Below are 13,793 nucleotides of genomic sequence, written 5' to 3'. Positions count from 1 at the left end.
GAGACTTGAGGCAGCTCTTCTCCAGGCTCCGCAGCGCGTGGAGGAGGTGGCGCTCCTCCCGGGCAGACAGCTGAGTGCCCTGCAAAGCTCGCGGCATCTCCTCCTGCCCGCTGCTCAGCTCTGCTCCTCGGCCACATCCTTCCCCGCTGCTGTGCCGCTCCTCACCCTGCGCTGCCACCTCCTTCAGCGCCAGTGCCTGTCTTCTCTCTGCGGGAAATGGAAAAACACCCAGGAGATCAGCATTGCCCTGAGAGGAACGGCACGTGCAGCGCTCCCTGCCGCTGCCACATGCTTTCGGCCACTGCCAGCAAGCACCAGCTGCTTTTCTTTCCATCGTGTGTCAAATGGACCAACCCATATCTGCTCATCAGTTCACCCCTCCATCGCAAGCAGTGGATTCCACAGCCCTAACAATTGCCTGTTTTTCTGAACATCCTCTCTGTTTTTTGCAAAAAGCCAACTGAGCATCACAAGAAGCCTCTGCAAGGCAGAAAGGAACTGATGAGCTGCAGAAGCAGGCATGAAGGACGGGAAAAACGTCTGGGAATGAGAAATGCTGTGGACCATATGGACAACAAATATATGCCTGATACACTACTGCCAATTTTCCATGGGGCTTCCAATAACATTCATCGCTTAAACTTCTTCAAAAAGTCATCTATCACGGGACACAAAGACACGAGTCCAACTGGTGAAATGCTCAAGTAAGAACAATACTAAATAAAACCAACATCTACACCACAAAGCCTCCAGTGTGGTCCCTGCTGCTCTAGCAGCAATCACATAGAGATCACAGCTCAGATTCCTGCTGCAGGCTGAACTGCTCACAAGGTGCATGAATCACCCGGACAAGGGGACGAGCATCCAGACAACAAAGTCTGCTCCCGTTACTAAAGCAACTGTTGTCCTAAAAGCATCATTTTATTGCAGAGAACTGCAGAGGAAACCTGCCGTACGAAGCAAGGATTCCCATTACATTACTGTCCATCTTTGAGGTCTGAAAGACAGACGTGGGAGCTCTTCAACCTTACTACAAATGAATGCCACCATTTAAACCGCACTGTCAATACTGCGATATCCCTTCTAAATAACAACTGCAGAACTGTTTGATCTCTAACTTAGATTTAAATATACAGACAGCACTTGGGATAAAACACTTTTTAAATTCAAGTCAAGTCTAGTTCAGAAGCACAGTTTCATCACTTCAGCACAAGCGGTACCATGCGATAAAACCATCCTGTTATTGAGCCCTGCCTGGTTGCATCACCGAGTGCTTCTCCCCTGCTGGAGCGTGGTGCTGTGGGCACAGACGAGGCCACCCTGCACTGACAAGCCCTACAGCCGGAGCTGCAGCTGGACTCACCAGGAGGAGGATGTCTGTGAGCAAGGGCTCGCTGAGAAGAGCAGGAGCTCTGATCTGAGCTCCCCGCAACTTCCGAGCACGCAGATTGCAAACTAACCCTGTCCTCTCTATTCCGTTTCCTGAAGGGCATTCAGTGCTGCGAAAGAAAGGCACTTACACAACCACACACGCTCCCCCTGTCATTGATGGCACAGAGCCTCCTGTAAGCACGTCTGAAGAAATGCACCTTTTACACTGCCTAACAAACGGCACCCACTGCAACGAGACTACCCCTACTCTGTACGACCCAACAGAGACAGACACAGCTCTCTTTTACCGTCAGTCCTCCTGTCCACACCAGGAGCTGCCCCACGCAACACTTGCAGGGCAGCCCGTTCCCACCCCACGTATGACAGCAGCATGACTGCATCCTCGAGTCCTCTCTGGATTCCGTTGCGTACAGAGCTCCGGGCACAGCTGAGACTAGCAGAGCACAGAGCAGAAAACAAGAACGTGATTTTACAGAGCACTTCTCAAACACCGGCCTACCTCTGTGTGCCAGATCTACTTCTTGTTCTTGGAATGGACAGCAACACACCATCCCCCACGGCCCACAGGAGCCAGGGCTCAGCTGGCACGTCAGGGAAAGGGCGCGCTGTCACATTCACAGCATTTGGGACCTTGAGCTCTAGGCACTACGTTGGTCATCTCCACGCTGGCAGAGCTCTCCCGTGCAGACCGACACCCAAAATGCAGAGAGAAATGGCAATCAGAGTTAACACCAGGCCAGCCTCACGGCGTCACAAGCTTTGCAACCGCTCCTCAGCAACGCGATCCAGCTCATGAGAGTTGGAGTTTGCTTCCTCTAAACCTGAACATGAACCTCCCCAGACAACAGCAGTTCCACATTATTTTCCAAACACCTTGTTTTCCTTTCTCGCAACAGAGAAGTGAATAAACCTGCGTATTTGTAAGCAGGACTTCAAAGGCCGTCAGAGCAACACCTGAAGATAAACATCTACTTCTGGAAGCATCTCCGTTTCACACAAAGCATCTCTTCTCCTCTTTCCCCTCATCTTTCCCTACCCTCTTGAAACGAATACACATCCAGTAAATAAAGCAGTTGAGTTCACCTTAAAAACCGAAGATCAATTCAAGTACACTTCCGAGCGGCGTACGCGGTGGACCCGCGCCCTCGGCCGGAGCGCGGCAGGTTTCACGGCCCCGCGGCGGGGCGAATCCGAGCCCCCGCTCTCACATCCCCGAGCCGCCCGACGTTCGACTCGCAGCCACAACGCGCCTCGTATCGCTCCCACAAGGCCGCTCGCGCTTGAAACGGCGCCGCTCTCAGAGTAGAACCGGCGACGCGAACGCCTTCCCCGCGCGAGCTCTCGGACAAGAGCGAGAAGGCAAAGACCGGCCGGGGAGCTCTCACGTCAGCCACAGCAGGTTGATGGTCGCGGCCCAGCTCCGCTCCGCGCCGCCGCTCAAGCAGGCCCTGCGGAACGCCTCCCTGGCCAGGAAGACGGCCGTGGAATAGAGCAGAGTCAGCCTGCAGGAGACGGGAGGGGAAACGCGCGATCGGTCCCTCGCTCGCCGCCTCCGCGGGGCCCGCCGTTCACCCGTCCCGCCGCGCGGAACCGAACGCGGCCACGCGAGGCGGCCGGAAGGCGGAACGGCGATCACCTCACGCCGACGACGCCGACGAGCTCCCTGGAGAGGCGGCGCAGCGTCAGGGCGTTCAGCCCGAAGGCGGCCGCCCGGAACAGCACCTGCGGAGGAAGCGGGGCGGGAAGCGCCGCCGGGGGACCGGGCCGGCCGCCAGGGCGCCGCCGAGGAGGGCGAGAAGCGGCAGGGGACGGGGGGGGACGCGGCGGCCCGTACCTGCAGCAGGGCGCCTGAGGAGGCCAGGCGGGCGGTCTGGCGCAGCGCGGCACGCGCGGCCATGGGCCCCGAGCGGCCCCGAGCGGCCCCGAGCGGCCCCGAGCGGCCCCGAGCGGCCCCGAGCGGCCCCGAGCGGCCCCGAGCGGCCCCGAGCGGCCCCGAGCGGCCCCGAGCGGCCCCGAGCGGCCCCGAGCGGCCCCGAGCGGCCCCGAGCGGCCCCGAGCGGCCGGCCGGAAACGCCGCCGGCGCGCCGCGATGACGTCAGGCGGGCGGTGATGCTCACTGCGCCCGCCCCGCCCCGCCTCCTGCGCAGGCCGCGGCTCTGCTTCGCTCGGCGCTCCTGCGGGCGCTCCGCCCTTCTGTCCGACGGCGGCCGCTGGAAGCGCGTTCGGAGGAAAAGCGAACAGTGCGGCCGGCAGGCTGAGTCCGGCTCCCTCGTGACGGAACGCGAGCGGCAGGGCCGGTCGGTCAGGGCGTAGAGAACGCCGAGGAAAACGGCTCTGCCTGACACGGACCGCTGCAAAGAAGGCGCCGAGAACATTTTCCTTACCCTCAGCGGTCACGTTCCTGCCGCACAAGGTACAGGAGGGAGATTCTCTCCTTTGACCGTTAAGATACGTGTTAAAAAAGGGTTTTCTCTCTTCTGCCCTCTCTTCAGCCGAGCTGAGTTCAAGCTCCGGGCTTTTGCCTTTCCAATGTTCTCCCCAGTGTGCGTCCCAACAACTGGAGTACCCAAATAATTTGTCAGGACGGTACCTGTGATACCGGCAGACTTTATTCACAGTGGCAATGCCCTGCAGAGACAGCGCGACATCTTTTATGCCCTATTATCCGACTCTGATCTCTTCCTCCCCTGGGTCCTCTCTGCCTGAGTGCTTCAGGTTCTCAAATCTTCTCAATTCTTTCCTATGGTACAGTTTCATAGACATCTTCCTCTTCTTCCCTTTCTTCATTCCCCACCTCCTCTAACACCATCATTTTATCCATTTTTTATTGGGGGTGGCTCCACTGGTGTTTGCTTTCAATAGGTAAGTATGGACACAATCATCCATTTCCATTTACCAACCAGGACTGCAGCCATCCAGGGATAGAAGTATTTATTCCTGAATTCTCTGTGGAGAAATCAGTCAGCCGCCTCGCCCTAGGAAACCTCATGGGTGGGCCTCCCAGCGCATCCTCACGCACCTCTCCCTCGAGTCCCAGAGCCTCAACCCCATTACACAGGGGCACCGGTGGAACCGAGGTGGGTCGGGATGGGGGTTGCTGTGACGCCCAGCTGGGAGCAGCTTCCGCTCCTCCTCTTCCCTTAGCGCGTACCAAACCCGCGTGTCATTTCTGTGTTCCACAAGGCGCCACTCAGGGAAGGCACAGGGACTGCCAGAGCAGCAGTGCATCAGCAAGACAAGGGGATGCAGGGAGCGGCACCTGGCGAAGCGGGGGGTGCCAAAGCGTTACCTTGGAAGCCTCGGGAACCGAGAGCAACGAGGGCCTGCAGCCATCTGAGCCCAGGCTGGGACTTGCCTTCTCACAGCGCAGCAGGGCAGGCTGTGGGCAGCGCTGGGCACAGATCCCAAGGACAACGCGGCCGCTTCAGGAAGCGGCGTCGGACATCTCACGGGCTGCAGCGGCGCGGCAGAGCAGAGCGGGACAGTCCTTTCCTGGGCAGTGCCGGGCCTGATGCGCCCCACGGTACGGTTGGCCACACACCAGCATCACGATACTAAAACAAATCCAGGGATCTTTGCTCCCCTGAATTCTTATTTCCATCTCTCACTCTGGCAAAACAGAGCTTGCAATGAAGACGTTGCTGCCAGATGTAAATACACCCGAAGCCAAGGGGCTGTTGCGGGGCTATAAAAGGCTGTGAGCACGTACAATGAAGCTCTCTGTCCTGCACGAGCAACGGAGCCCATGCCTAAGTTGCCACCAGCTGTCCCCGTTCTGTGCCCTCCCAGCTCCTGGTGCCCCATCAGCCCCTCTCCAGCAGGACACCACGACGGGCTGAGAAGCTGAAACGCCTGCAGCTCAGTGCAGCACTGCTCAGCAACAGCTAGAAACACTGCCGTGTTATCAACACTCTGTGTTTCTCCTGAAGCCAAAAGAGAGCACCAGATGCCAAGAAGGAAAACTCAACTCTGTCCCAGTGGAAACGGTGACACAGTTTAATTTTACTGGGGGGGACATGGGGATGGGCTGAAGGGCCCTGAGAAGGACTCCCAGACCCCAAGGCAAAGCTCGCGGCATCTCCTCCTGCGCGCTGCTCAGCTCTGCTCCTCGGCCACATCCTTCCTGCTGCTGTGCCGCTGCTCACCCTGCCCTGCCACCTCCTTCAGCGCCAATGATGGTGGCAGGGCAGGGGTCCAGCACTCCGTGGGCGCATCGCCGCACTGCCCCTCGTATTGCGGCAGGGAGCCCCTGCACCAGGCCATCTGCTGCTCGCACTTTCCAACACTCTTTAATCTCTCCACTTCCTCTTCATGCTCTGTCACCTCATTGAGCTGAAACAGAAACAGCCCTTCAGCTATTTTTTCAAGAGGAATCAACTTTACAGCTTACAGCCTTCTAACATTAACTTATCTAAGCCACTTGATGGCAAACAGCCTGTAAGGCACGGCACAGTTAGACTGCACGGCTTAAAGCACGGTTAGTCCCCAAAGCACGTGGTTAGACTGTGAGTACTTCTAGTCCGTTAGCTGATTCTAATGCATATTGTGGCTGAATGATGGTCAGATTAGACTAATAACGATGATGTCAAACAACAGGTCACATCCTGACTAAGAGCCACATGTCAAAGTCTCTAACTGACCTATCAGCCACTTTGATTTTATTCAATCTTGCACAAGCAGCCTTAGTACCAGATATGTCAGAAAAAGATACTTGTTTGGTTTTGCTTTGTTTACTTTTCAGTAGCATTTTGAGCATGGTTAAACATAGGAGTGCCATGTTGCTGAAGCAGCACGCAACCTAAAGCGGGCTTCGAGAGAAAGTGCACTGAAAACCACCATTCTCCAATTCCCACAGCAGGCAGTGCCTCCATTCCTCCATCCTTTCATCACGATATATTCCTTGTTTGGTTGTCCTGAAATACTATTTACAGCAGTGTACTCTAAGATACTACGCTTCCCTGCGGTGGCAGAAAGATAAAATAACCTCTACGAAGCTCCTTACTTCAGAGTTAGGCTGCTTTTGGAAGCACAGCAGGCTGGTTCTTCCTCCAGCACAAAACTAACATAGCCCTTGGCCCGGGGCAATGAAGTAAACCCTTGTTGTTATGAAATGTACATCGAACCTCTACAGCAAAGAGAGCCTTCAAAAGCACCAGGCAGCTGCAACTCAGCATGACAGAGATCTCAGCATGAGTTGCAACTCTTCCTTCCCAACTTTGAAAAGTAAAAATCTTAGCTCTTACAGTGCTCAGTAGCTGCGTTCCACTGGACATTTCTGCACTATACCATCATAAGGGACTTCATGATGAGAGGCAGACTTTGACTTTGTTACACCATTTTTATATCAGTTGTTACTGCTCCGGAAAATTTATAACACAGTAAAAGCAGTTAAAGATGTTCTGTGATATCACCTCCCTGCAGAGGAAATTGTATTCAGCTGAAACATTAAGGATTATTTCCTTAGGGAGAAAAAAATTCCAAATTAATAACAAACTGAGACTGGGAAGCAGGAATCTTAAAACAGCAGTGAGATCCTGAAACAAGACTGATGAGTTGTGACTATTCTAAAACAAAGATCTCACTGCAGAACCAAAATGAAAATGAACATAAAGGACCAACAGCAACTGTGCAAGTTACTAACCCAAACAAATACTGTATTCTGTATTCAGTTTGAGGACTGCTCCAAAAATAATGCCTATTTTATGGCATTGGCCCATGATGTTAGAGGCAGATCTGTGATGGGATGGCAGAAGAGGCTGAACCTTCCCATCTATAATCTGTTACGTGCTGTTGCCCTTCAACAGATGGCTGCAGAGGAGCAGTCTGACAGAATGGCATCTGACACAGAAGTGCATACAAAGCAAAAGAGCAGAATTGATTTTGTCCATGAGGAAAAAATGGCACCCGCGGACATTCATCTACTCCTGTGAATGTTTATGGAGACCTAACAGTGGATGGGAGCACAGTGATTTGGAGGGTGGTGCATTTCAGCAGTGGCAACACTGACATGAAAGAAAAGCCACATTCTGGGTGGCCATGCAGATTTTTCACCAGTGTGTCATGCAGGCTCTTGTTCTTTGCTGGCAAAATTGCATAGCTAATGGTAGTGACTGCACCAATAAACTGTTTTTACTGAAATCTGCTCTATCAAATAGTGTTATTGTGCTCTTTGCACCTGCTGGAGTTTCCATGGAAATAAATGGGAGGCATTACTTCCGGAGCAGCCTATACAATTTCACCGCTTCATTTCATTTGTGTGTCTCTTTTCCCTCAAAGGCACTTTTAGGAACCAGCTTAGACCACCAACAGCGGTATGAAATCATAGGCAAAGTTCTGTATTACTGCCTTAATGCCACCTGGAAGAGTGCATGAGGTAGCACAGAATGACTGCCCATGCAGCGAGCCAGATTTCTGCAGCTGCTGTAGAAGCTTTTGGCTTTCCAGGCAGAACTGTTTTTAGAAACGAGGAAAACACACACTCCAAAATCCTGGTGATGACCGAGCACCTCAAATAGCGTCCTCTCCAGCTGGCTCAGTGCACAGAGCTAAGCAGCATCCGCGGCGGGCAGCCCGAGTGCCGCTGCTGTGCGCTCCTTTGCCCAGACTGCTACAGCCGGAGCAGAGGCTCTGACGGCAGCCTTTCCCTGCAGCACGCAGTTCGGTACGCACCCCGCTTCCCATCCCTCCCCTTCGGCCTGCAGAGGGAGATACCGGTACACGAGATGAATCGCAGAATGGCCTGGGTTGCAAAGGAGCACAATGCTCAACTCGTTCCAACCTCCCGCTGCGTGCAGGTCGCCAACCAGCAGACCAGGCTGCCCAGAGCCACATCCAGCCTGGCCTTGGATGCCTGCAGGGATGGGGCATCCACAGCCTGCTTGGGCAAGCTGTTCCTGGAACAGGGAGGACAGAACTGGAGCCACAGGGAACTGGCTTTGCAAAGCTCATCTACCACAATGTCTCATGCTTAGCAGGAGGTGTGATGCTTAACAGAACTGCTCTGCCTCTGCTCTAAGCCCACACTTCACCATTTCGTTAATGGGGAAAAAAAATGCTTTATTTCTGGGATGGCAAAAGTTCATTTCCTCCGTACTGCCAGAAGCCTTGTGTCAGCACTGACACAAATCATGCAAAGTCTGGTATTGTTCATTTTATTTTAAAGAATGCTTGTTGTTAATGTTACAAAGCTTGATACTCCACAGAAATAACTAGGAGTCCAAGGAGTTGTGTGAGACCGCGTCAGGTGCTAAAACTCATTCAGCTTTCTTCCCTCTGGTGATCCCGCTCAGATGTATCCGGGCCCGAGGACGTGCAGAATCCATTTCATTTCAAGGGCAGGAAGCAAGAGATTCCCAGCCCTTTCACAACCCAAGGACACTGGGAGGTACTGCTGTGACTGTTCCTCTTCCCTCCCAAGTGTCCCCAGAGGGCTTTCCCAGATCGCTGTCGCTCTAGGCACCGCGCACTGAGTTATCTCTCAGTGCAGCTTACAGGGTTAAACTAGTTCAGACAGGATTTCATTTGTGTCTTTTCTTCAGAATGGAAGCGTTAAGGGCCCCCTTGAAGAAGGCAGAGAGGTGTAGGGTTTTTTTCTGTGATATGCTGCATTTAATAAAAAAATAAAATCACTGCTACTTTCCAGAGTAGCACTGGGCAAGCAAAGCGTACTTCTGACTCCTATATTTTCACAGAACATTAGCCTTTAATGCACTGCTTATGTGTAATGTGATCAACTGTGTTTGCTGCCTCAGTAATTTCACTTTTAAATTCTATTTGTACTTAGTGAAAGATTTTACGTACTGTATGTATAGCAGGCTTATTCTTTTATCTTACTTATAAACTATTTTGTAGTGTGAGCTAAGGTTCAACTCAAAAGAAAAGCAAAACATGCACAAAACATATTTAAATAGCAAAACATTAAGGATGAGATAGTGCCAAGTTCTCAACAGATGTGTCAAATGATTACACTGCCTACTTTACAGTGTATTAGCCAGATTTTAATGAATAGCATACATTAATTAGAAGAGCAAAAGCGAACTTTCCGTGCAATGCTGTCTGCTTCCAATCAGCCTTACCCTTCTTGTTCTCACTGTAATTTAAGAACCCGCAGTGTTCATGTTCTGATCCTCCCATAATTTAGAAATCAACAGTAAGTGTCACTGCACCTGCTTGTACCTCTGTACAGCTAGCTCCTGCATGAAGAGGCCTTGAGACTTAAAATGAACAGTCACAACAACTCAACGAACACAACAATATTCACACTGGAGGACTCATGTAATGAGTGCTTCTTAAATGCACACTGGAGTCTGCGCTTTGAAAATGCACAGAATGAAAAATACTCCTACAGAATATTCCAGTTCCTCTTTTCTTCTTTCATTCACCTGGAGATTTACTTCTAAATTAGCTAGAGCCATTCCGGAGTTGTATTTAGACTGGGGAGATAATTGACATGAAACAGGATAAGGGCTTTTTGCTCCTTTAAGCGCTTCGGTATTGAAAGGAAAAGGATCACCTGAATAGAACACCTTATAAAAACTGGGAACACAGATTTGTGAGTCACCACACACCGCCTTTGGATTACATTTGAATGATATTACATAATACTGTGCACCATCACCTGTAGAACAGTTAGTTGGGAGTCAGGTATTCCTTCAAGTCATACCTTTGCAGCTCCCTCAAGAGCTGACTTCCATTCTTTGTTGAAATGACCGCTCTCAGCAAGGCAGGGATCAGTTTGGCAAACTGATAAGACTAAAATATCTCCACCCCCTTACAGGACCTCCTCTAGCATTCATGAAAGTTACAGCCAAGTGAAACAGATTTTTTGGATTCCTCTTATTCCTCGGTAGAAACTAAGGAATCTCTTAAACAAAACAATCCCAGCATATGTTTATCTCTTCAGCTTCAAGAACTCCCATTTAATCCTTCAGCAGCTAAACTTCACTTCCAGTACAAAAACCTGAAATCCAATTACAAGAACTAATCAGTAAAGTGGGAAACAAAGCTTCTCCTCTGGGAGACTTCCCAAAGTCTCCATACTGAGAAGAGCTCCCGAGAGGTCTATTTAGCCTTTAGTAAGACATCACCTAAAAACGATTCAATACAGAAGAACATTCTTGAGTCTAAATCATCTCTGCCTCTGATCCAGATGTGCACATAGTCAAACTACAGAGCTTCATTGCCTCAAATTGTATCAAGACTATGACCTTACTGCATGCCTTCCTCTTCAGAACAAAATACTTTTATTCTATCCTAGATCAAGAAAACCCCAGGTCATAAAACAATTTACTCTGGTAACACCTCAGTTTGTTCTCAGTTCACTAGAAACAAGACTCTACTCTTCAGCTTCATTACCATCCCAGCCTCTCAATCCATAAGTTTACACAGTACAGAGAAACACAGGCTTGCTTAAGCATTACTGGCATCCCCTGTCCCAGACATCACAGCTCTGATGATGGACAAGTAGAGAAGTGAGATCAGCCATTTCTGAATGTCTTCACACACAAGATCTTGTGTGATGCTGACAAAGTCCAGGTTTTCCTGAACCTTTTCTGTTATGGAGGATTGCAATAGTTACAGTTCAGTTGAAGAAAGAGAAAGACTTTTTTCTACTCGACTGTTTACCACAAATGACAGGCAAAGCTAAGAAAAGCACATTTCAAGAGGAAATACACTGGAACAGCTTACTTAGAAAGGAAGCAAGAGAGGCTTTTTTACTTTACAATTAAACCACATGTCAAAATTTAAACTTGAAAAAGACAGAAACTGGCATGTCCTCTCAAAAGGTTTGTCAGTGAGTGGGTGAGGTTGGTTTTTTCCTTTGTTTTGGTGGGGTTTTTTGTTATATTTTGTTCTGTTTTTAAGGCAGCAGCTTATGGGACTGAATTCATAATTGGAATAAACCCATTTAAGAAAATGACAATGGCAGCAATTTGCTTAGGTTAGCTGCTGCCCCAACTTTACTATGCATTTCTTATTTCCTCCTTCCTTCTTCAGGCTCATGGTTTGGTTGCAGAGGTTAAAAATCTGCTCATTGTAACAGCATTTGTCATCCTCCTCTCATGCATTCCTGGCCAGGACTACATCCCAGTGAGGACATTGGTGGTTGCACTGCTGAGACACTCGGACATAAATAATTAGGCAGCTTACTTATAAAGAGGCTTCAGTAAAATTGGAAAGGCATTCTGTACACTTAATGGATTCTGCTTCCTTTCCCCAGTAATCATATTGGGGCCACATTGACGCTGGTATGTGTACTGCATGATCAACAAGTATACAGATGTTGCATAGAATAGAGAGAAGTTAGGCTGGTAAGATTATCACGTTGGAAAAGATCATCAGAGATAAACGGAAAGTGCTACAACCAGTGTTGTAGGCTCACAAGAAACTCCACGAGCAGCAATCTCCAGAAAGAGATCCCTCCTCGGTGGCAGTGAGCACAGAAATGGGGTCCAGGAGAGGGGCAGCCAGGCTCCAGCCCTTCTGGGGATTGCCTTCTGAAGCTGAACTGCCTTCACCTGTGCTCTCACAGCTGACTCAGTGCTCGCCTCAGGTGATCAATCCGAGGTTCACCAGCTCCCATGCAGTGTACATAATTCCTACCTTCCTAAGAACTCATGGTAAGAAAAGATTGATATATTCCACCAGCTATTGCACTTTCACTAGGAAGTCTGCATCCCTACCAGAACCTATAGCCTGACTTCTTGCCCAGACCAATGGAGATTCAAGAGGAACAGCTCATAAGAGGGCACAGGTAAGCGAATCACACACCAGAAGTGGTGTTCCTGGGTTTACCTAATCTCAAAATTCTTGAGAAAATTTACTGTCCTTACTGAAGGGGAGGAGCTCTGTCAAAGCAGTGAACATAACTGCTCATATCAGATCAAAGAGCTGCTGTCTCTCTCATCAGTACTAGCATGCACACACAGCACAGTGGGTGCCTGGTAAGAAAAGCCATTCCCTGCTCTTGTATTTTGGCACTGCTTCCATTACTATTGCTTGCATCAGAAGAGAAACAGCTCTCAATGAAAGAACTCACTCGCTGTTCTGCAGCTTGTAGGTCCTGGATCACACCACAGTTCTCTTGTGGCCAGATTTCTAAAGCGCTGTGTACCACACCATTTATTTTCAGCTCTCCATAATCATCCTACCTAAAATGCAGGACTCTTTTCTGAGAAACCAATGGTATCGAAGGCTCATCGTAAGAGATATTTCAGGAGTCACCTAAGGCTTTTGTAAGTGGTAAAAAACTCCCACTCACATCCTGAAGAACGTGGAGAGGTTCAAAGAAGAGGCTCTGACCACATGTATGATGCTAAACCAGCACTGCACAACCTCCACGCATACCACACTCCTAAAATTTCGTGTCTGCTGTGAAGCAAGCTCCTGTCCATCTGCACACATAGAAATCGATGTAATCAGTTGAGCTGAAGGTCCAGTACAAAAAGCAAAAGCCTGTTCTCTGTCTGGGGCAAACCGCTGTGAAATCCTTCCAACAAAAACAGAGAACCCCACAGCACTCCTACAGAAGCACCTATAGTGGCACAGGTGCCACTTCTGACTATTCCACTGACACCCTGAGCCTTTGACTTTAACCACCTCATCCTCTCACATGCACTAAATTGTACAGAATGAAACCCTGATGCTGTCAGTAACATTTTCAAAGGGTATACGCAGGTTGACTGCAGCCTAGGAGAGAGCTACCAGGAAACATCTGTCAGCCTTGCTTTTTTATTGCAATTGTGGCAGTTTTCCACAACTTTATGTGATTATTAAAACAGAAAAGAGCACCATGGCACTAAACAGTGAGATCAATTCAGTAATACAGATAGTGGAATATGTAATTTGCAACAGTATAGGCCCAAAATTAGACTTGCCTTGTTAAACCATACAGATAAGAAAATAAACAATCCTTTTCGTTGTGTAACACTGGGTTTTTCAACAAAATCCATGCAAGACTGCTATTATCTCTGTGTATCATTTTTTGAAACTTGCTCTTAGGTACGCAGAAGAATACTTACATTAGCAGGATGAAGCCTGGACCACTTTAAAATAACTTTGTGTATCTGTACATATTTATTCTCCAGGAGGAACTGTCTGCTTTTGAAAGACCATCATGAAGTGTAACTGCCAATTTACAGACTTGTGCAATTGTTACAAGCAGAACTGTTTGCTTTACAGTGCCATTTACAGTTTTGCTTCCCCAATGTGCTGGAAGGGGAGTAATTTGGGGTTGCTGCAGGCCTCCAAACACTCAAATCTACACATAATTGAATAATTATGTAATAAATCACTGAACATTTGACAATGGAAAACACTGCCAATGCGATGAGAGCCGCTGAGAGACTCAGATTTTGTTTGAAGCATATTACTGAAATCATAGGCAGTCTACAGAGAGTATA

The 13,793-nt window shown here is 49.5% G+C and overlaps 2 long non-coding RNA genes across 2 annotated transcripts in view; one reads left to right on the top strand and one right to left on the bottom strand.

Moving 5' to 3' along the window:
- LOC128078338 (uncharacterized) overlaps positions 1 to 13,793 on the bottom strand; it is a 95,930-nt gene that overhangs the window by 33,257 nt on the left and 48,880 nt on the right. The window lies entirely within an intron of this gene.
- Positions 4,098 to 4,674, top strand: LOC128078337 (uncharacterized). Its single transcript, XR_008205585.1, has 2 exons — positions 4,098 to 4,469; positions 4,576 to 4,674. It is a non-coding gene; the product is annotated as an uncharacterized LOC128078337 (long non-coding RNA).

Source organism: Tympanuchus pallidicinctus, unplaced genomic scaffold (genome assembly GCF_026119805.1).
Source record: "Tympanuchus pallidicinctus isolate F22 unplaced genomic scaffold, pur_lepc_1.0 scaffold17, whole genome shotgun sequence".
In the NCBI taxonomy this organism is placed as follows: Eukaryota; Metazoa; Chordata; class Aves; order Galliformes; family Phasianidae; genus Tympanuchus; species Tympanuchus pallidicinctus.
Note: the sequence above shows the minus strand (reverse complement) of the source record. Positions and strands in the feature narration are given on the sequence as shown.